The following is a 23,340-nucleotide window of genomic DNA, read 5'->3' as shown; positions in this document are numbered from 1 at the left end:
TTTGTTTAAGTTGTAGCTACCTGAGAAAAATAATTGACAAGTTTCTTTTATTGACTCTTTTAAAGACCTCCCTGTGAATTTCTTCCCTTTCCGTATCCATTCCCCTTCTCTTCCTCCTTCCCCTTTCTTCTCTTCCCCTTGTTACTTTCCTTCCTCCCCCTCCACTGTCTCCCTTCTTCTTGGTCTTTTTTTTTGCTGTTATTTGTTTTGTTTTGTTTTCCTGAGACGAATCTTGCTAAGTAGTCCAGGTTGGGCTAAATAAAGCTTATGGTCTCTCTGCTTCCGCTCATTAAGCACCAGGGCAGCACAACACTCACATGGAGTCCATTCTCTTTCATGTATGTTATGAAAGCTGGTTCTGCATTGTCAAGTGCCTTCTTATTTTCCTTAAAACATTTCCCAGAAGTCATACCGTCTCACACCATCATTCTAATGTTTCTGCCTTTGAGGGCACGCTCTTCCATCCCAAGCTCTATACCTTCTCTATTGCTTTCATGGATCCTCACCAAATACCAGGATGAATAATCCATGTAGCATTGCCTCTTACGTGTGACACAGGCAGAGAGGAGAGAAGCTTTTCTCAAATAACCTAGAACCAAGAGGTTTCAGACATAAAATAGTTTAATGCTAAAAATTTTAAATGCAGAAATTATTAAAATGGTATAGATTGTGAACATGTCACAGCACTTACACTAGAGTCAATAATTGTAATGTGACTGAAATTATCATGCAAAAGAAACCAGGTGAATGCTCCTAATACAGTATAACAAGTGACATTTTCCTAGAAATGAGTTTATTCTTTCCTTATCAGATACTGATTGTACTATTTCTGATAAGTTTATTCATTTTTATGAAAGCCTCTAGTGTTTATTTAACAAAGCCAGCATCATCTTATAATACAGTCTTTTAAGAACACAACAAAGCACACCTATTATTAGTGATTTATAAATTCTATTAATGGAATTAATTAAATTTGCAAGTTCACTTCTGAGAATCACATAATGCACTAGAGATTTCTATTTTCTTTTTTCCCTCAATATATGTTTTTATTTAAATTAGAAACACGAATGCTTCACATGTCAATCCCAGCTCCCTCTCCCACCCCCCTCCCTTGTCCCTCCACCAGCTTCCCCAGCCCTCCACCCCATCCCCACATCATTCCCCAGGGAGGGTGATCCCCTCCTTGGGGGGATCTCCAAAGTCTGTTATTTCATTCAGGGCAGGACCTAGGCCCTTCCCCATGTGTCCAGGCATCCCTCTATTTGGAATGGGCTTCCAAAGTTCATTCATACACCATGATAAACACTGATCTACTACCCAAGGCCCCAGTGATTTCTGTGGCCTCCTCACTGGCACTACATTCGTGGAGTCTGGATCAGTCCCATGTTGGCCTCAGCCATCAGTCTGGGATTCAAGAGCTCCCCCTTATCCTGTCAGCTGTCTTTGTGGGTTTCACCATCATGGTCTTGACCCCTTTGCCCATCACTCCTCCAACTCTGTCACTAGGTTCCAGGAGTTCAGTTCAGTGTTTAGCTGTGGGTATCTGTCTTTGCTTCCATCAGTCACTGGATGAAGATTCTAGGATGGCATATAAGGTAGTCATCAACCCTATCACCAAGGAGGGGCTATTAATGTAGTCTCTCCACTATTTCTTGTTATTCTTGTAGATCTCTGGAGATCTCACTAGTGTCAGCTCTCTCCTCAAACCTATGACTCCATCTATTATGGTATCTCTCATCCTGCTCTCCTCTATTCTTACCTCAACTCAACCTTCCTGCTCCCCCATGCCTTCTTCTCCCCTCCTCTTATCCCCCTCTCTTTTTCCTGGTTCCCTCTCCCTTCCTCCGATGTTCTTAATCTGCTCAGGAGATCTTGCCTCAAAGAAGTGGAACTTCTTTGGAGTATCATGCATCTCTCTTGGGAACCTCCCTGTTTCCCAGACTCACTGGCACTGGGATTGTAGGCTGACACTCCCCTGATCCATATCTAAAATCCATATATGAGAGAGTTGCAAATCAAAGCAACTCTGAGATATCATCTCACTCCTGTCAGAATGGCTAAAATCAAAAACACCAATGACAGTTTGTGCTGTAGAGGATGTGGAGAAAGGGAACACTCCTCCACTGCTGGTGGGAGTGCCAACTCGTACAGCCACTATGGAAATCAGTATGGAGATTCCTCAGGAAAATGGGACTCAGTCTACCACAAGACCCAGCAATTCCACTCTTAGGCATATACCCCAAAGATGCCCATTCACACAACAAAGATGTCTGTTCCACTATGTTCATAGCAGTATTATATGTAATAGCTAGGTCCTGGAGATTTCTATTTTCTTAATTGAAAATATTACCTTTTTTGAGATATTGAGACATATTTTCTAAGTCTCTTGCATTCTCTTAAATTAGTCACTATATTATCAGTGCCATCCTCAATAGCATTATGATCGTAACATCACTACTTTCTTTTTCAATCAAAAAGTTTGAGAACCATTAAAAAAGTCAAAAGTCCAAATCAGTCAAATAAAATTATAGTATTATAGTGGTCAATAATAAAACACATTTTAATGAAGTAACGTTAAAAAATAGCCCATAACTGAGGTGCAAGAGCTTATATTAACTCTTCATCCATTGGCTTAGTCTTCAACTATTTTAAGAATACTGTCTTGGGTTCAGAACATATCTTTATCTTCCCAGAAGATTCTATGAGTCTCTCTGATTCGCCACCATGGCTCTGCTGAATATATATCCTTCATGTGTGTTCAAAGGTTTCAGATAACGAACTATTTGAGCATCTATAAAGTACCAGAAATTAGAGACACAATGTTAAAAACACTGCCAATCATTCACATGCAGAGGATGCCCAAGTTAGACTCAGGGTGGTGAAAATATGTACTTAAAGCAGTTTGACAATGTTTCTGGTTGTGGTAAGTGCTCCAAGAAGTGATTCTGAGTCTTACGAATGTAGGTGCCAAAGTGGCTCTATAGAGGAAGCTTATTTTTATCAAGTTTTAGTGTGTGTGTGTACAGTTTCAGGTACCACGATAAGGCTGGAAACTTTGTGGTGTTGATTATTCCCTTCAAACTCAAGTTACCAGACTTACGTGGCAAGTGCTTTTTTCCACTTGGCCACCTAAAAGAAGCTTCTGTCTTCTGACCTCTTTGTGACAATGGCTACAGAGATGGATGGATACTCACATGTAGTCTAGTGACAGATGACATAATAACCTGACATTTGGATATATACTGTTTATTGAGCACATTTCTTGCTAGATCTTAGCTTATATCAGGGCTGAGACCATTAGCTGATAAGCATAAATACACACACAAACACATGTGCATGTATGTATGTATATATGTATGTATGTATGTATGTCAGTTAATAGAATGAACTGTATATTGAGCCAGGCATTAGTAGAGCGCACCTTTAATCTGAGCACTTGGGAGGCAGAGACAAGTGGATACCTGAGTTCAATGTAATCTTGTTTTACAGACTCAGAGTTCCAGGAGAGCCAGGGCTACACAGAGAAATCCTGTCTCAAAAAAACCAAAAGAAATAAAAAGATGCCCTGTATAGTATATATATTTTAAACTTGGAATTTTTAGCTGTGAGTGCTTTTTAGTAATCCAGCCTTGTCTGTACAACTTAGTGCTTTTTTAAAAATGCAGTATGGTTGGTTGTTTTCAGCTTGACACAAGCCTAGACAAATCTAGGAAGAGCGAGTCTTAACGGAAGAAAGCACCTCCACAATATTGATCTGTAGGCAAGTCTGCGGAACATTTTCTTGATTAGTGATGGATGCGATAGGACCCCACTCACTGTGGGTGGTGCCAACCCTTGTCCTAGGGTGCAGAAGAAAGCAGGCTGAGCAAGGCAGTGACCAGTATTCTTCCATGGCCTCTGCTTCAGCGACCTTCAGTCCTGTCTGGAGTTTCTGCCCTGACTTCCATTCATGCTGCACTACAACTGTTCACTGAAATAAACCCTGTTCTCCAAAAGCTGCCTTTACCATGATGCTTTAGCACAAGAACAGAGATCTCAATGAAGACATACACCGAGTGTCTTCAGCACCAGTGAGAAGTGAGGAGTGTTGAGCTTTGAAACTTCATCTTCTGTCGTCTGAGTCACATGATCTCCCTGTGTCTCTTTGCCTTCCCTTTCCTCTTTCTGCATCTTTTATTTTTTTCTTGCAGTAAAGTCAGACCATTCTTTATTTTCCCCCAGAGCATTCTTTTTTAAACCTACGATACTGCCAGCTTTGAGAATTTCCCATTTAAAAATTCTTCACTGATTTGGGAAACTTCTCATCGTCTAGTAGTAACAGCCTATGACTGTGAAAATATTTCACGTCTGGAAGGACATGGACAAAAGATTCTTCAGTATTATAAACAACAAAGGCAAAAAAGGAGGAGGACTTGAGAGAAGCACCAAACTTTTGCAAATGTGAGTTGTGATCAGAATGCTTTTGACATTCGTTATGGTGGGAAACAGCCCTCTTATTTAACAAGCATGACCAAGTACGTTCAGAACAGAGATTGTAACTCTAGGTGAAATTTGGGAGCTAGTTTAGAACACTAAACTAAGGAAACAATAATAAAAGCAGACCATAAATGACTAACAACATCCAAGTTTCTCTTTTTGAAGAAAGCATCCTATGTGGCTCAGTAATATATTGGAATAATATATTGGTTTTTGTCTTAAATGCCAATCAGTGACAAATAATTTTATCTTACCAAGAATGCACTTTTCAAAGATTGCCCTTAGTTGATAGTGAATAGCCTATAGTAACAGTAAACTTTGCAATTATTTAGTTGGGTCTTGTCTTTGCAAGCTTCCAGGACAACTTTGAATGAATGAGAGAAGTTGCGTGGTTCACCCTTGGCTAAAAGTTAAAAGAAATCCTACTCTTTTGAAGAAACAAAACATAAAACATACATAAAATCTGTGAACAGGGAACCAGAATAAGTCATCAATAAAGACATTTACTCTTGTTCCTGGATTTCTCGATGCACCTCAAAGCCCTTGCTCCCCTCCCTCCCCCGCCCCCTCCACTGCCAGGATGACATGTAAGCAAATCAGTAGGAGGCTTCTGTGTTCACCCCGGGATTCCATGGTGCACCAAACCACATTGCATTGTTTACATTCAGTTCTTGCAGTTCTGCTCTAAGCAAGAGTTCATTTTGCACTCACCCATATTGTATTTACTTCTGTGTTTCATTCCTCTAGTACACACACACACACACACACACACACACACACACACATTTGCAATATGTTAATAAAAGGAGTTCCAGTTCCAACAAATGACACACACATGACAAAAACCGTAGACAAAACGGAACTCTGATACTGGATGGGGCTGGAAGTCAGCATGACAGGAAAGGGAAGAAAAGTGAATTCGCTGAGCAACCTGCTGGGGAATTGGTCCTCCTGCTTCATTTAGCAGGAGACACCTAGTAGCCTTGGACCAATGCCTCCGAGGAAAACAGCGCTTTTTGTAAAGGACAAAACAAGGAAACACTTTACTCAGTCGCACACTGATGACTGCTCTTTATGCTTCCTCTCTCTCTCTCTCTCTCTCTCTCTCTCTCTCTCTCTCTCTCTCACAGCTACAGAACTTTACAAGTTCCCAACGCGTTAGAACATGAGGCTTTCCACTTAAAAACAGGTGAGATCGGAGGCGGAGAACTCGGGAAAGGGAGAGCAGAAATTTTTCCTGTGCCTGTGTGGGGATGGGGGTGGGGTGGGAGTGAAGCCAACAATGAAATTCCAACCAGCAAGTTATGTTACTGCCTCAGAGGTGGGAGAGCTCAGGCCTGCAGCTCCGATTGTACCTTACCTGGCTTTGTAGTTAATGCACCAACATGCCCCCCATTCTTCAGCCAGAGTGCTACATCTGCCGGACGCTACGATACCGGACCTTACACACTTCCACAGAAGAAACTCCAAAGTAACCTTTAACTTCAATAAAAAGCTGTGTTCATTCTTCCCCTTGTGCTCAACACAGCAATCTAATACACCTCATCATGTGGTCTGTTGCCATGGCAGCAATGGATCCAGCTGCTGAGATACAAAAGACTGACAAAAAGTTGCTTTTTCCCCCTCCGCCCACCCCGGCAGAGTCAGATTCTTTCCCCCTGTATGACAAGTCTAATTTGAATATTTTTCTCTTGCTGACTCAACTCCATGAGCAAGGAAAAGAGAGAGCTGGAAACGAATAGCAGGTATAAAAATATAAGGTTTCCCAAAGCATTTAGATGAATGAAATAACTATATTCATTTTAAAAATTGCTATTGAAGTCTCCAAATTCTAACCCTTACCCCTTACTTCAGCCTACTAGATATTTTTAAACTGTATTTAGCAACACAGTAGGGAATATTCCCACAGCCCATTTCAAAACATTAAAAATAAATCAATTTATTCAGTAAATGGGCTGAAAATATACACCAGTACACAAAAGGCTAGTTTCAAAGCGTACCTTTTTCCTGATGCAAAGTTTGATACCAACTAAGCGTCAGAAGAAAATCCTTTGTTTCCTTCCTATTGGTTTCTATTTCAACCAATGTATGGAGACACAGCTTGTGGGCCAGAGTGAACCCAAAGAAGCCTGGGTGCTCTAAATTACTAGTGAAGCCTTTGAGCTGGGGCAACAGCAATTCTAAGCACTCCTGCTGATGCCCAAACCACTGTCTATGAGGGCACAGTGAAGGGGTTACCTTCAGTGGACACCTTTTCCTTCAAGGGAAGAGGATGGAGTCCCCCCAAACCAGGGCTAGGGCTGCCCCTCCCCTACGTCTGCCATCCCCAATGGAAGTTCTGTCCTCTGGGGCTGTGGCTTTATCTCTCTGGCTTTTTCTTGGTGCTTTACAGCCTTATTTAATCTCTCAATGTCACTTGTATTTGTTTCTATCTGCTCAATGTATTATCTGTCTCCTCTCACTGGATGTGGGCTTTCTGAAGGCGAAGAACCTTGCCTTGTTCATCTTTCTCCACGCCTACCAGCCATCAAACATCAAAATACATGGCGCATGGCAGGGAGCCTGGCCAGTGTGTTTCACTTCTCAGTGACTTGGAGGGAACAGCTCCCCAGGACTGTGAGGCCATCAAGAGCTTTGCAAGTTTGTCCTTAGCGGTCCCCCTTAGAGGCTATTGGGTCCAGCAGATGTGGTCTAGAGCTTGCCACTAATTTTAACATCCTTAGTTCAACCCTTTTGAAGCCACGTGATGCAGGGAGAGAACAGACTCCTGCAAGTTGTCCTCTGATCTCCAGATATCACATTGGTGCATGTGTTACCCGCCCCATATAGTAAACAAATAAATGCTAACAATAATTGTTAGGACCATACCATTTCTTGGTGACAGTTTTACAAATTAAGTAGAGCATAAGGTCTATTCCCCCCTAAAAGGTTTAAGATCAGAAACTATACATGTCTGCGTTTTAAACAAGTTAGGTTAGTGGTAGCCTTTACAAGTTCATCTGTAACAAGCGCTGTGAGATGTTCACCAACAAAATTCTTGGCTATGTTTTCTTTACCATCATCAAACTCAGGAAGTTACTGGGTGACAAATGGTAAATCAGCAGCTTGGGGTTAAAAAAAGCCACAGAGGGCAAATAACAACAACAAAAACAAACCCACAACTTCTCATTGCAGTAAAGCATCCAGAATGAATAAAATGTTATGCCTTCTAAGATTGCTCTATCATCAAAAAGAGAACAAAGAGAAGAAAAGACCCACAACATATCGTTTGAGATTATCAAAATAGAATTGGCTCTGCTACAAGCGTGAACAATCCCCTAGTGTGGTGACTCACGAAGGTACAATGTTATGAAATGCGTGTGACAGACATGCGAGGAGACAAGGGCAGTCACACTGGAAACCAGCACCGGCTAATCCTCTTCAGAGTCATGGCTGGAGGAGAGGCTGATAGAACCCTGAATAATCTACAACGTGCCCCATGTGTTATGGCCGGAAAGAGGCCCTTTCAGTGCCTGTGTCCATTTCTTCAGGAGGTTGTACATTCTACAGATGGCTTGTGGGTGTCTCATTGCTTTTCACTTTGCAAAGCTAAAGGTTTATCATTTACCTAGTCCATAAGTACTGCACCCAGAGCATTCAATCAGCTGCACATTCTTCACCAAATGTGAAAGCATCTTGCTCGGTTATCCTTCTTTAAACATTAGGACACACAATGTCATCAATGAGTTTGGCTTACAAGCCTTGTTTAAAATCTCTTCTCATGCAGGATAAGGTTAATTTTCTTCTCCATGTGAACAGAACTTGTAAGATAAGCTATCTATGCTGGTGTGCCTCAATGAATTGTTCATGAAGAATCCAATCACTTGGGCAGAAACCATGTTTGGTGAATGGGTGGTGGTTAGGAAAGGACCCCAGCGAAGTCTTCTTGTCAAGATCTGGTTCCACAGAGGTAGGAGGAAGCCAAGGAGGTCACAAGCTTCACTGCTCCTCCGTGGAGGAGACGGTTTCAATTTCTCAGGCACCCAAGGTGAAATTCCTGCCTCTTGGAGTCACATGTTTGAGCTAAGCTGTGCAGCTACAAAAACACTGACTGTCTGAGCTACTAAAACTAAAACAAGATGAAGCAGTTTGAGTCCCTGATAATGCCATTTTTTTTCCAGATCACATTCTAAAACTGCCCTTTCCTTTTGAATGCCATAAAGTCCCTTATTGTTAGGGTACTGGTTTATATTAAGTGAGAAAACTTGTTAACTATAATGCAAGAAGATTGCAATCTACTGAACAGTTTTTGCAAGCACATACTTTCTTTGACCACACTGAGCAGCTGACCTAAAGTATTCTTCGGATATTAAGTTCTATTGTTCATGGCATTTTTGAATGAAGGCTGGGGCTGTTGCTGGCTGTCTCCATTTATATGAATAGTACTTGGTGAGTTTTAAAAATATACTATTTTCTTTTGAGTTGTATTAATAGGTTTATAAAGAAAAGATTTTTTCCTTGCTTATGGACACATCATAGGAATTTCTATTCTTAAGTAAGACCGTGAACTTGATGGCTTTGAATCCTATTGAAAACCCTGTGTGAGCTCTGAGTCAGTTTATTGTAGTTATTTATGGGAACTGACCGCCGAACTTCTGATTCTATAGTTACTTCTGGGTTTATTCAGAAGTGGAAAGAACACACTCAGCCTTTAACCTTAATAATGAAAAGTTGTACTTCTCATCCATTTCCTCACTGTGGATGTGCTTGCTTCTGAGTAGTTAAAAAAAAGCTAAAAGAAATATTGTGAAATAACATTAAGAACATTCATAATTCAGTTATCAGGTGTAACCAACACTGTCACTGTCTGTTTTTCTTGTGCATGTTGATGGCTCCTTAGGTGTTAGCTGGGATAGTTTGTTCTGGATCACAAGTAAGGAATTATTTGAAAATGATTGCATTTTGTTGTTTATTTTCAACCAGGGCCAATGTACACCAATACCTCAAGAGCCATTGCGTTAGTTACTTTTCTCGTTGCTCTAACCATATGCCTGACAAGAAACAGATTAAGGGAACAATGGCTGATTCAACCTCCTGAATCCATCAGTGTCCAGCATGGATCCCCAGAGATCTGGATGTCCTGTCCTCCCCAGCACTGAGATTGCAAACATGGGCCACCATTAACACACCTTTTTGTTGATGTTTTGTTTTCCTCGGTGTGGTTCTGGGAATCAAGCTGAAGTCTTAATGCTTCATGGTGAGTACTTTGCTGACTGAGATATTTGAAGCCTCATTCTTAGAAGAATTCCTTTTCTTAGTCTGAATGCACAGTGTTGCAAATCATTGCTTCATAGTTGCCTCTATGTGGCTTATGCTGAATGAGAGGCTCTCCTCTAATTCAATGAATATTAATTAAATGCATCCTGAAAGTACTTTCTGTACTAGATACAAAGAAATACTAATGGTGCTAAGATCTAGATGTGGAAGTAAGAATACAGATAGGGAAAACACAGCTTTAGATATTGTGGTATTTTGAATATAATTGGTCCTTATAATCTCATAGGGAGAGGTACTATTAGGAGGTGTGGGTATGATCTTTTTGGAGGAGGTGTGCCACTCTGGGGATGGGCTTTGAGGTTTCCTTTGCTCAGGATATTTCCCAGAGCCTCCAAGCCAAGACAGAGTCAGCATCATGTCTGCCGTCATGCTGCCATGGTCCTCCTCACGATGACAATGGACTGAACTTCTCAAACTGTAAGCGAGCCTTCATCAATTCAATGTTTTCTTGTAAGAGTTGCCATAGTCATGGTGTCTTTTCATGGCAACAGAAACCCCAACCAAGACATATAACAATGCACAAGATATAGCCAATAGATTAGAGAATGGGTAGATAATTAAATTAGGTCAAAATAGGCAGACTGTTTAGACAGGAAACTACCTACATAGTGTCCCTCCAGGCTTGGAAAACATTTGTTATTGTGATCTTAGGTGCCTTCCCCATTTTATTTTACTTGTGTCTGGTGGCTTGGCATGTGGCAGCCATGTGCCCCTGAGGAAAATGTTGACCCCTTACAGCATCCCTGGGTACCAAGAGTCTGTGGCAGAATGACAGAAGGCACTAGACTTCTTTCCATAACTACATTAAATTCAAGTCACTTATTGATCATTAAGCAGGAGAGTAGACTCTATTTGTCTATCAAGAACCTTATGTATCTGTACTTGACATCGAACTGGAGGAGACTGGAAAGTGGTGAGCTTAGCAAAAATTAATGGTTGATGATAAAACTATGTTAAAAATAAGATTACAGAAAATGAGGCAAGTTAGAAAAAAGGAGGTGAATATTGTAGGATCATAAATCAATAAAAAATCCAGAGATTAACCAAAACAGTGGATTAACCAAATCAATATGGTGGTTTATAGAAAAAAACCAAACCAAGCATCTATGCTTAGGAGCACACATAGAAAAATTACCCAAGGAGACTAGAAAAGAGCTCTGAAAGTAATGTCCACTAAGGAGAAAATTATGTAAACTGGAACTACTGACAAATAGCTAAGTGAAAATTTGCTTAATACACTTAGATGCATTCTATTATTAGAATTCATGTAAAGGCCCCTTTCCTCTGAGATAAACACTATGAATATGGGGCACATTAAACCCTTCTGAGTATCCATGGCAACCACCAGAAGCTACGGTCACGTGACAGTGAAGAGGCTGGTTCAGGATGCTGAAGGGCTCACTGGGGTCAATCGGGAGACACAACCCTTGCTCTACATGGCATCCTGGCCAACTCCTCACAAAGCCAATGCGCTCTTTTTTGAACCTCACAGTGACAAGTGCGATGGGGAAATTGGAGAAGCTAGGGTAGTGAATGAACAATAAACAGGAAGGGAACTGGAGCAGGAGCCTGTCAGAGAGGGACTTCAGCTTTTGAAAGGATATCAATGAGTAAACAATGGTGAACAGGTGTTCGTCATTCCTTATTGAAGCCAACACAATCTGCTTTGGCTAGGTTGGATATTCATAAGGACATCCTGGTGTAACACTAGAATCCTGGCTTAGAAACAGGCAGGTGGAAGGACACTAATGTACGTTGACATGAAAAGGTTTTCAGGGGATACTGGTCAGTTGTTTTTTTTCCATACCTATCACAGAATTCCACATCTTAGTGAAGGCAGAAAGAGACATCCTCTGTATTACGTGCTGTGTTCATCTATCACAATGATCACATCCAAAATCTTGAACACAACTATTGTTTGCTTTTTTGGCTTCAAATTTTATGATATCCCCTTTGTGTGTGTATTGCGTCTGAGTAGTATCGGAATATGTGTGTGCATGTTTGGAGGTACACCTGTGTGTATTTGGGGTGTGGATGTGTGTGCATATGTATCCAGAGGCCAGAGGACAACCTCGGATGTTCCTCAGGTGCTGCCCATTGTTGATTTTTGAGGCAGAGTCTCTTACCAGCACAGAATTCACCAAGTGAGATAAAAATGTCTAGTCAGTGAATGCCAGTTTGTTTGTCTCCATCCCCCCAGTACTATGATCCCCAAGTTACACCACCATATCCTGCCTTTATTACAAGCATGGAATCTAGGGATTGTGCCCAGGTCTTTGTGTCTTCAAGGCCAGCACAATTTCCCAACCAGGCAGCAATTTCTAAACACTGCAGCCCAATTAGAAAATAAAATTGACAAAAATATGTATAATAATTTATAATCCCACTGACCAGAGTTGGCATTAGAAATTTACTTGCTATTATCTGTCCTTATATAAACACGTAGCTTGACTGTAAAAAGGATGGTTCATTTTGAAATCGAATAAAAATTTCTCAATGTCTAAGGGAGATACAACTTGTTATTTGTGAGTAAATGATCCCCTTTCCTTCCCCCCCCTTTCTTTCCCATTCTGTCTCCTCTCTCCATAATAAATGGACTGTTGGTTGGAAGAGAATGTTGGTTCTCTCCCTGTGGGAAGAGAATGAAGCCCTTCTCTGTGAAAGACTATAAAGATGCCCTTATTGTGGTTTGCACATTATCAGTTGAAAGGAAGAGAGGATTAATGAGTAGGTTGGGGAGAATGTGTATTGATGTTCTGGTTCTGGGAGTAAGTCACAGACCGAGAAAAGCTCCCTCTGACTGGAGAATAGGCTTTAAAACACAATGTCCTGGGGGAAGATGGAGAAATCAGGATCCCTTCTGAAGGGCATGGTTTGTATTTTAAAGGATAATCATGCAGATGCCTGATGTCAAACATTTGGGCTTTTAATGCCCCTCTAACACTGTCAGGATTTGAGGAAGGCTTTGAGAGCTGTCAGTTTAAGGTTCATGGTTGATACTTAAGTCACTATTCTGCTTAGAGTGGGGTCTGAGGAAATATCTTTTCTGAGGTAGTGGAAGCTCAGACCTCTGTTTGGGAAAAGAACCCTGGCATGGCACATATGAAGGCTGAGGACTGGTCATTTCTGGGGGAAGAAGAGCACATAAAAGCACATGGGGAGAGAGGGATCCTAACGTGGTTCAGAAACGCCAGCCCAGTGTGGATGGATCACTAAGGGAGGCAGTGGGGTCAGGTTTGAAACTCCAAGAGTCAACAGGAGGCAGCATTCCTGTGGACCATGCAAGGTATTCTAAACCACTTTCCAAGAGCAACTAGATGCTTTTGAAGGATTTAGAAAAAAGAATGACATAATCCAATTTTCATCTTTTTAAAAATACTGTATGATAGGGAGAGCAGATAGGAGTCTAGTTTGGAGGGAAGTGGGCACACTGGAATAAGAGGTGATGGATAATGGTGGACTTCAGACACTGGACATGGTAGAAAGTGAACGCACTGGAATGGAGGTTGACTAATAAAGGTGGACTATAGGCTATGGTCACAGTGGGATGCAGACACATTTAAATGAAGAGCGGGAAGATATGGTTTGACCTAAGTGGGAAAATAATGACTAGTTACTATGCTCAGAAGAGGAGGTGGCGATAGAAATGGGAGGAGCCATGCAGAACTATAGCCTCCTTCAGTAGAAATCCATAACCATCAGGAATACGGAGTGGCGGTGGCACTACTGAGCACAACCTTTGAGTCTATGGCTCTGCCCTTAGCTGAAGATCAAATGATTCACTTTTCAAACTAGCTTGAGACTTTTCTATTTTGTGTTGAAATGTTTTGTCACTTGCAAACATAAACTATAGATTAAGAAAAGTGTATAAATAAATACATGCATTTGTACTGCGCATGTTGGTTATGTACCCAGTATGCATTCTTTTGTTTTTCTTTTCTGTCAGAACACTAAGATTTTTCTCCACTGACTTCCGGTGTGTATCTCAGGGAAGCATCTGTGTCAATCACTGGTGTCCCCTTGCCAGTGTCCTGTCAATGGAAAGTGAAGAAAAGCTGCTAGGGAGGTCTAGTGAGGGGAATGTATAATGTGATGTTTCTCTTGTGTGTCTCCTGGACTGGGATGCTCGGAACACAGATATTTGATTAAATATTATTCTGAGTACACGCTGGGGATATTCATGATGAGACAAACACTTGAATTAAGTCAAATGATTTTTTTGCCAGTGTTGACTTTTTTCATCTATCCCTTTGAGAACTTGAAGAGAATAAAAGGCTGAGCAAAAGCAAATAGACTTCTCTGATGAATTGCTTGCTTGTAAGCGGGGATATCTGTCTCCACCTCCATTGAACCACACTACAAGCTCTCCTGATTTCACAAGTTCTTAGGTCACAAATTCAGAGATATCTTTGCTTCCGTGATTGTGTGGGCCATCCTTATTAACACATCTTTCTTTATGTGTGTGTTTGTAGGACTGCCCACACGTGTATATTACTTGTGTTTCTTGGAGAACTTTGGATAACATGCAAGCAATGTCCCCAGAAAATTTACACTCAGGGCTAGAGAGACAGCTCAGTGATTAGAAAAGTTTGCTGCTCTTACAGAAGATCCATGTTTGGTTCCCAGAACCCATGTCACATGTCTCACATCTGCCTGTAATTCCAGCTTAGGGGATCTGACATCATCGTCTGGTTCATGGGCACCCACATGTGCCCATGCCTGTGTGCACAAGCGAGCACACACACACATACACGCACATACACACACACACACACACACAAAATCAATTTTTAAAATAATTCTTTTCTATGAGGAAACTCAGAGGTTAATAAGAATAGTCCTTAAGGACAAGGAAGGGTCACAGTGAGGGTGTGAAGACAGGCATGCAGAGGTCAGAAAGCCATGTGAACAGGTAGGCATCGACTTGAATGATGCAGGCCTGAAGGTGACCCAGGAGTGTCAGAACCCTGGAAGAACCAGAAAGAGTCTTTCCTGAAGCTTTCGGGGTGGGTGGGGGCTAACTCAGTTAGCACCTCGATTTCAGACTCCTGACTAGTCAAATACATTTTTGTTGATTAAACCCACCGAGTGTATCCCACTTTGCTTCAGAAAACTCAAAGGGGGCTTATGGGAAACATTCTTCACTCAAAAGTCTCACGGGAGAAATGAAAATGCTGACACTTAGGGAGAATGGTGAATAACTATGGGCCGCTGGGGTGCCGGCTGAGCCCTGTAGAAGCCTGTGAGGAGACAGAGCGCAGCTTGCTCTGGAAGGTGGATGTTAGATCAAGTGAAGCAGGTCAAGGGCTCTAGGATTGGACAAGCAAAGTCACTCTCTGAAAATACTGCTTTCGCCTCCTCTCTATCTGCTGTCAGTGCAGCTGGGGTGGGGTGGCCGCTTATTACGGTTTCGGCGAGTGCGGTCTCTTTTAAAAGACTCTTGGCCATTGCTTCTAACCCCATGGTCTCTTCCCTAGCCCAGGTTTGTAAAACTCCAGGAATGGAAAAATGGGGCCACAAACCATCTTGCCAGTATGCTAAGACAGCACACACATATGTTAATAGGGACATCTTGGGGACAAAGAGTTTTAGGGACTACTGTTGAAGGGAAGGACATGGTGACCTGGTAGAAGCCCAGTTTGTGTCCTTGCTTTCAGATTCAGTCCCCTGCTTGTCCATTGCTTGGGCTTAAGTTATACTTCTGAGCACCCAATTCAGCATCCTTAGCTCAGTGCAGTGTGGCACACTTAATACACTGGGGCTGAGGATGAGTTGAGTAACCTGTGGAGTGTGCCTGGTGCTTCTGTGCCCTGCACGCAGTAACTGATGCTCTTAATATTTTTTGAACGGAATTTCTCAGCCCTGGCACTGTCAATGATCTGGACACTTGAAGGCATTGTTGAATATTTATCAGCACTCCAGCCTATGCCCTCTAAATGTTTGTAGCTTTTCTGCCCCTAAATCCAACAATAAAAACATCAACAGATACTGCCTAATATTCCCTGAGGTGGGATTGTGTGCAGTTTATATCCCCTGCCCAGAGTAGTATAGTGAGAAGGCCTCTGAGCACTGACTGCTCTCTCCCTCTCTCCTTCTCCCTCCCTCTCCCTCTCCCCCCTCTCTCCTCTCTCTGTATCAGAGTTCACACAAATAATTTTATTATGAATAGGCAACACTGTATAGCCATTTCATCAAAATTGGAACATTCTTTCCAGGACACAGGAGGGAGAGTCACTGGACTCATGAAGTAAACAAAACCTACAGTTCAGGGGAAGTGCTTAAACTTTTAAGCCTGGCAAAGTCCCTCTGTAAGGCTATAGCTTCAGTAATAATTGCTGGTGGAAGCAGACTCTTGGATTGGCCAAGACACCTGCAAGCTGTGCCAGGAATGCCAGAAATACAGATTTCACCAGTTGTTGCTTGGGTAGGTTTTGAGGGAGGTTCTTACCGTTCAGTTACATATGATCCTTTAAACCACCCCTTTCCCATTCTCCCAGAAGCAATGCCAATAAACTCACTAGCTCACTAACACTGGAGAGGAGTCCTATCTTAGTTATGTTGTCTGTGACCTACTTGGGTGAAGAAATGCTTGTTCATATCTGCACAGGGAAATTCACACAGGGAGGAACGGTTTCTTATTTAAAGAAAAATAATATTCTCTCCAAGAATGTAAGGCTTGGCTCTGACTGGTCTTCCAGTCTCCCTGTGCCTGCACTGGGGAAGTGAAACTGCTAAAGGTCATAGGAGTAGAGTCTGAGGGTTGAATTATATCCCAATGTAAACATTTCTTCGATACCTTATTGTTGCCCTTGAAAATGAATGGTCATTTAGATTCCAGATCAATAGCATATTTGTTACTGTTTTCATAAAAATATAACATTCTCAATCTTTAAAACGTTAAATGTTTAAAGAAGAGGTGATATTCCCTCCCGGGAAAGCCGTCATCTCCATCTATTAAACATCACAGAATGAGAATCATGGCCATGACTTCCTGACTCTTAGGTGTGTACAGCTGCTCCCAGGCTGTCACATTTCTCTATTCACATTCTCCTTGTCTCCACATCGCATTTTAATGCAAGGCATTTAGACAGGGTAGAACAGCAGCTCTTTGCTCCTGTGGCTATTCTTAAAATCTTCCAGGTCAGAGAAGGACTTTATTAATGTAAGTATTCTCATTTTATGAATTGATGAGCTACTTCTGAGGAAACTACTGCTCCACCTGCTGTTACAAACACCTGGCAGGCTGGGTGTAGACATAAGGCTGAGGTCACCTAGCTGAAGAGAATGTCAGTCCACTGATACTCTTCAGACTCCGACACCCCTCCACTGGTTACCTAGAAACCATTGATTGTTACAGATAGTATACATTAAGCATGACCTCTGGGTATGAATGCAAAAGGGATTCTGCTTATTTTCATGAGATGGTGATCATGAACTCTTTAGAATGACCTTAGAAGCATCAAAACCCAAGAGTCTCCATATCCTTCAGGATCCCTTCATGCTTGCAGGTTATAGCTATACACACTGTAGCCTTAGAACTAGAGGATGTAGAAGTCTTGTCTACACCAGGAAAGAGTTCCTATTCAGAACCGAGTTATAGGCAGATGTAAGCTCTCATTTATTATTTATTGTGGTATCTTATTCGGGCACCACAATAAAAGACAGGAATCCGGGACAGAATGGGAAAGGTTTCATATCAGGGTGTTTTAAACATCATACTCAATGTCTGAAAACTTTTCCTGAGAAAGATTTCTTGGGAAAGGAAAGTATACGGTATGCTGGGAAAGTGCCTGGGTTTGAAGGGATGTGGACTGTGTCTCACACTTGGTAGTGCCACCAGCACAAAGAAAGTCTATGGCTCAAGATGGCTAAAGGAGTTTCAAGATGAAACACAATCTAGTTAAATGAGTTCATGAGAATTCTGGTGCTGTGTCTGGTTAAGAAGAATGTGACCTTGTCTTGACTATGCTGATTCTGTTTTTCTCCAAATGGACCCTTCATGAATGTTACTACCCTCAGAATAATTTCAACCTCAGGACAGAAGCCACGTGACCCTGGGGTTGCTCAAATACTAAGAAGAAATGGAATAATCACAAAATATTTTCACAGAAAAAAAGACAGTCATCCTACTCATTTATGCAAATTTACTGACAAAGAGTCTGCAACTATTTATCTGAGCCATCTGAAAGCAGTCAAATCTGTAGTCTGTTGTCAGAAAATTGTTAGAAATCTCCAGAACTGAGAATTGTACTACAGACATTCTTTTTTTCTCTTGAGACAATCTGAAATTTAGAGTACATTTATGCATTCATTTAAGACTTATTTGTTTTCATTTTGTGTGCATGAGCTTTTTGCCTGCATGTGTTTCTGTGCAGTGCATGTGTGCTTGGTGTCTACTGAGGCCAGAAGAGGGCCAAAACTGGAGTTGCAGTGTGTAAGTTGCCATGCTGCTCCTGGGAATTGAACCTGCGTCCTCTGCAAGAACAGTCAATGCTCTTAAATACTGATCCAGTACTACAGCCCTATACACTCCTTTAAGACGTGCTGGTGGTATCATTCAATCTAGGGTTCTATTTTCCATCTTTACAAATCTGCCACAATTATCCATAAATATTTACTTTACAAAATTTCTTCAGCTGAAATGGAGAAGATAGAAATTCTTGATGTTAAAGACTCAAGGGATGATTCCAGGGATGTTAGTCTAAGTGTTTATCCATCTGCAGCTTATGACAATGTCACTTAGAGACATATGGGTACAGCAGTAAAGGAGCCTCTTAAAATTCTTGTTAAACAGACATGATGCTAATTTTAACATAACTTCAAAGTACGTGTACTTGCTAATAAGAAAGTATTTGTAGGCTTATAAATAGCATAGTCCTAGGAAATATATAAAAGTGTCTATCATGCTTATTCTTCTTACAGGACTCAGTGTAGAAGCTGATTTAGGGTAAGAGTTTTCTATGGAAGAAAGACAGCGTCTTTATCAGAAATCTGACCTTGGTAAGTTACCCAATTTACTGGAACCTTAGTTATTATATCAGAACAGAAAGCAAAGCAAAGCAAACAAAATAACAAAAAAACCCCAGTAATCAATCAGAGGATAATTATGAAGACCAAAAGTTTAAGGTTTGTGGAGCATCTATCTGCTTTGGTCTTGGCAGATGGCTGCAGTTTTCTCTGGGAAGTCTTCTTCACAGGATGGAGCTCTCTTCTTCCCTTACAAGGGTCACATAAAGCATTATAATCAACTGCTATGGGAACACATAAGCTCACCCCCAAATAAGAGGCTTCCCCACTCTGTCAATCAATTAGAAAGCAAGATCACATTGAGCTTGGCACAGGAGTGTCACAGAGATTGACAAGAGTGGGCATTTATCTTTTATGAAAAACTAAGAAGGAAGACAGACAATATGAGAAATTAGAATATGATTCTGTGAATGACTAGAAGAAGGTTGATTTTCTTTCTTTTGTCTACACTAGGCTCAGATCTACTAATGATGTTCCCAGAGGCTCGTAAATCATACGTAAGACTGTCCAACTGTTGGCCCAAGGGGATCCGTTAATAGTCCCTGTAAAAGAGTAGCAGCCATAGCTCTGAAAAATCTTGGTGCTGCAAGCCACTGAACAGTGCATTCAGTCACAGGGACATTTGGAGAGAAGTGTGAACGGGAGTAGAATCTGGGCAGAAGAAGCTGTGTGTGTAAGAGTGAAGATTTGAAAAACACAGCTTCGAAAAGATATTCTTATCCTTGCAATGAAATGATCAGCTGTTAGGGAGCAAAGGCCATGAATTTCACAAAAAACTACTGTGCCCACATGATGGAATCTTAAAGGTCACAGGACTCAGATATTGTTCTCTGGTTGATGGACCACCCGAGAGTGTCTGTAAGGCAGAAGTCAACATTCAGCAATGGTGTTATGTCATCTACTGTTTGTTAGCTACTAATTATGTGCCCGGAATGGTGTTATGTTGTTTCATGGATATGTATTCCTAGCTCCTGACAATGAAATAAATGCATCTCTTCAGGCATATAAGTTCAATAACTTGACCAAAATTTCACATTTTTTAAATGGCATAAAAGCAGCAATGATATCAACTGAAGGGTAAAGCATTGAGGAATAGAAATTATGAGATCTGAATGTAAATTAAAAAGCTGGTTTTGGTAATTTTAAAAGGAAAAGGGAGAAGAGATAGTGAAAAGAGAATTTGTGTTTAATGCACAAAGCTTAAGAAGCAGGCATGTAGTCTTGACATTGGTGTACTGTAAAATGATGTCATTTAAAAATCATAAACACATGGCTTTTGGGGTTTAAAATTATCTGTGGATTATGTCATATGAGAGGAAGTAGAACAAAGAAGTCCACAGGCTTAGAAGCCAGAATGTCTGGGTTTGAATGTTCATATTCAACTCACTGAATATCTTTCTGAGCCCCAGTATTCTCAAATTTAGCAAAGAAGAGAAGAGTGCCTGTAACATAAAGCAATTAAGCACGAAGTTAAGTATGTAACATGAATTGTCCATTACTACTCGGTCTTCATCAATCATCAGTTATTTGTACGAAACTACATATAGTGTTCCACACACCATGATGGTTTACAGGTTACAGAGATAGATACAAGATATATAAGGAAATGCCACATACCCACCAAAAGATCACAGTTTTGGGTTCAATATCATCACACTATAGACTGTATCATTGTTAGAACATTTCCCTCAACTATTGTTGGAAACTGATTGAGAATCTTCATTGACATTTGTTCTTCAGTCTAAGAACCAGTACCATCATTCTCCCTACTCCTTTCTTCCAGTGGCTTCACTACCATCTGGTTGGCCCAAGTGATCTTTGATAATGGGTGTTTCCCATCACTCCCAAGAACTCTATGCAGTCGGTAATGGTATTTTTGTAGCCTTCTCTCATGTGTGAGTACTGCTCATTCCAGAGCCAAATGTCTACTCCATTGCTCAAGTTGTGTTCTTTTCCAGCTTATTTTTTTAAAATTTGGGTGTATAAAATCTTCTTTATATTTTCTGGAGACAAATTAGCTGTATAAAGTCTCATTTATAAATTCTGGAGATAAATGCTTGTGATTAGAATTTTCAGTATTGTACCAAATTAAAGAAATGATTTGTTTTGGGAATATCAGGTACTTAACTACCTTTTAAGCCACAAAAACCTGCTCAGCCCTGTTCCTTTCAGCTTCAGGATCATGAAAGGGTCCAAGCACTTCTGTTCTGCCCATGATGACATTGTCTGAAAGGATTCTAAATTAGAGAGTTCAGAGTCAACATTAGCGTTGGTTGAATAGATGAGAAATATTGGTAGAAGGGACAGTATGTCCTTTTGAGGACAACCACAGTACATTAAAATGAAGAGATGAATAGTTGTGATCGCCTCTAAGATAAGACAGAGAAAGAAAATTTCTATGTAAATAAATGGGAAGAAATGAGAACAACGAGACCCTTATTTTTAACAAAACGAAGTGAGGCACAGAAATGATCAAGCCAGCAGATGCTTTTATGTCACAAAAACCCACAAGAGGGGCTGGGATCGTGGGGGCACGGCTAGTGATTTACCTTTTAAGCAAGGCAGACACCGGCCTCCTGAAAACTTTGATTTTCAACATATTCAGTATTTATTTTAAATAATGGGAAGTGTTCAGATCATAAAAATTCTTAAGGCAGCAAACAATCACTGTTCAGAGGAAGATGTCAGACTCAACTTGTAGGTGAAAAATCTATGAGTAAACAAACACATAACTATAGTTCTAGATGAAGCTGTGCCCCAAAAAGATGTTCTTGTGTCAAATATAATGACATTTATAATATTTGAACATCAAAGAAATGAAAATCATATTTAGAGTATACTTAAAGAATTTTAAACAATCTTTTCATTAGTTTGGAATGGAAGATGGGAAAGAAGGCAATATTTCTTTTCAATAGTAACAAATTCATGCAATATCGTATAACATAGAATAATATGGTTTTAAATATATTAAGTTGCTGTTTTCATTGTCCCTGCTCCCCATTCTTCAAGACAAGATAAAACACAGCTTAGGGAAGGTCTCTGTAAAGGGTTTAAAACATACAATCAGTTTGTAAGACAGGATAACAAGAACACAAACAACCCAATTTAAAAGTGGACCAGAGGTCCAAATGGCCACCTCATGAAAGACACCCTACAGACGGCAAGTGGGCACATACAAGGATGGTGCGTATCATCTGCCATTGGAGAGTTGTTAATTAAGCCAAAGATACACAACACACATTGCAGTGACCAATATCCAAAACACTGACAACAACAAACGTTCTTGAGAGAAGGAAGTGTCAGGGTACGTGCTGATTGCTGGTAAGAGAGCAAGGTGGAGCACAGCCTCTTACTATGCTAATATATGCTTCTTCAGTCCATCCATCTTGTTCCTTGTTATTTACACAAATGAAATGTCATGATCACACACAAAAAACCCTGTACATAGGTGTTTATATCTGTAATTGTGACTAGATGCAAACAATGTTATACAATTAAGAAGTGAAGTATTGTTTAGGCTAAAACAGAAACAAGTCTTCAAGACATGAAAATATAGGAGATTTAAATGTCCGTCACTGAGTGATAGAGTGCAACCTGAAAAGGCCATGTGCCTTTTCACATGACAACTCAGAACATGCAAAACTCTGGGTCTACTAAAAATACCAGTGGCTCTAGCATAGAGGGAAGATTTTTTTAGGCCAATACAAGTAAGAGACTCAGCAATGATGGAAACATGTTGTGTGTGTTTCTGTCAAAATTTATAATGGTCTCTAATGCACAGAATTATGTGTGGTGGTGAGTCAATGTCGATCAATTGATTGTAATAAACACCTTACCATGGTGGTGGCTATTGATAGCTGATGAGGCTATGCATGTGTGTAAATGGGCAGGATGCAGGAAAAGCCTCTTCCCTCTTCTCAGTTTTTCTGGAAACCACAAATTGCTCTAAAATAGCAATTATTTTCCTTTAAAGGGAATGATTCATAACCACAGGACACAATGTGTGATTCTATTGATGAATACACAAGACAGCCAGTGGTGATGCAACTAGGATTTGGTTTCTGTTGAGTGAACAGACTGGAAGAGTCTGTGAATTGCTCTTTTGGGAATATCAGTGACCTTATATTTCTTGATTTGATTGACAACAAATACCTTGTGAATATTGATAGAGGCTTATGCTTTTGGTGTCATTTTTGTGTCTGTAATATATGCCAATATCTTAATATAAAGCCTGCACAAGTTAAGGAAAAAAACCCAACTATATCTTTAAATTTCATTTCCCAGGAATCATTTGGTTTTTTTTTGAGGCTGAGGGAGAAGCAAGCTGTCTCTCATACATTTTCTTCTAATGATTTATAAGAAATTAATAAAACATGGATGGATCCCTTAGAATTTAGCCAAGAAAATAAAAGATTAAGCATTTTAAGCAGAATTTAATCTAAGGAAATGGTTACACAAAGGATGGAAGAATTGGGAAACCAAGCTGGTGTCTTAGTTACTTTTCTATCGCTGCAGGAGACA

General features: G+C 40.6%; 1 protein-coding gene across 26 annotated transcripts in view; it reads right to left on the bottom strand.

Annotated features, from left to right (window-relative positions):
- Dtna (dystrobrevin alpha) overlaps positions 1–23,340 on the bottom strand; it is a 346,019-nt gene that overhangs the window by 157,619 nt on the left and 165,060 nt on the right. Inside the window, exon 1 of one of the 26 annotated variants that reach the window (XM_040757913.1) lies at positions 5,837–5,991. The exons of the other annotated variants lie outside the window; for them this stretch is intronic. The gene's annotated coding sequence lies outside the window, so the exon portion shown is untranslated. Of the gene's footprint in view, positions 1–5,836; positions 5,992–23,340 lie in introns of those variants that run through there. 26 annotated transcript variants of the gene reach the window in all.

The sequence above is a fragment of the Mesocricetus auratus genome, unplaced genomic scaffold, assembly GCF_017639785.1.
Source record: "Mesocricetus auratus isolate SY011 unplaced genomic scaffold, BCM_Maur_2.0 Super-Scaffold_100015, whole genome shotgun sequence".
Lineage (NCBI taxonomy): Eukaryota > Metazoa > Chordata > Mammalia > Rodentia > Cricetidae > Mesocricetus > Mesocricetus auratus.
This window is presented reverse-complemented; position numbering and strand designations above follow the sequence as displayed.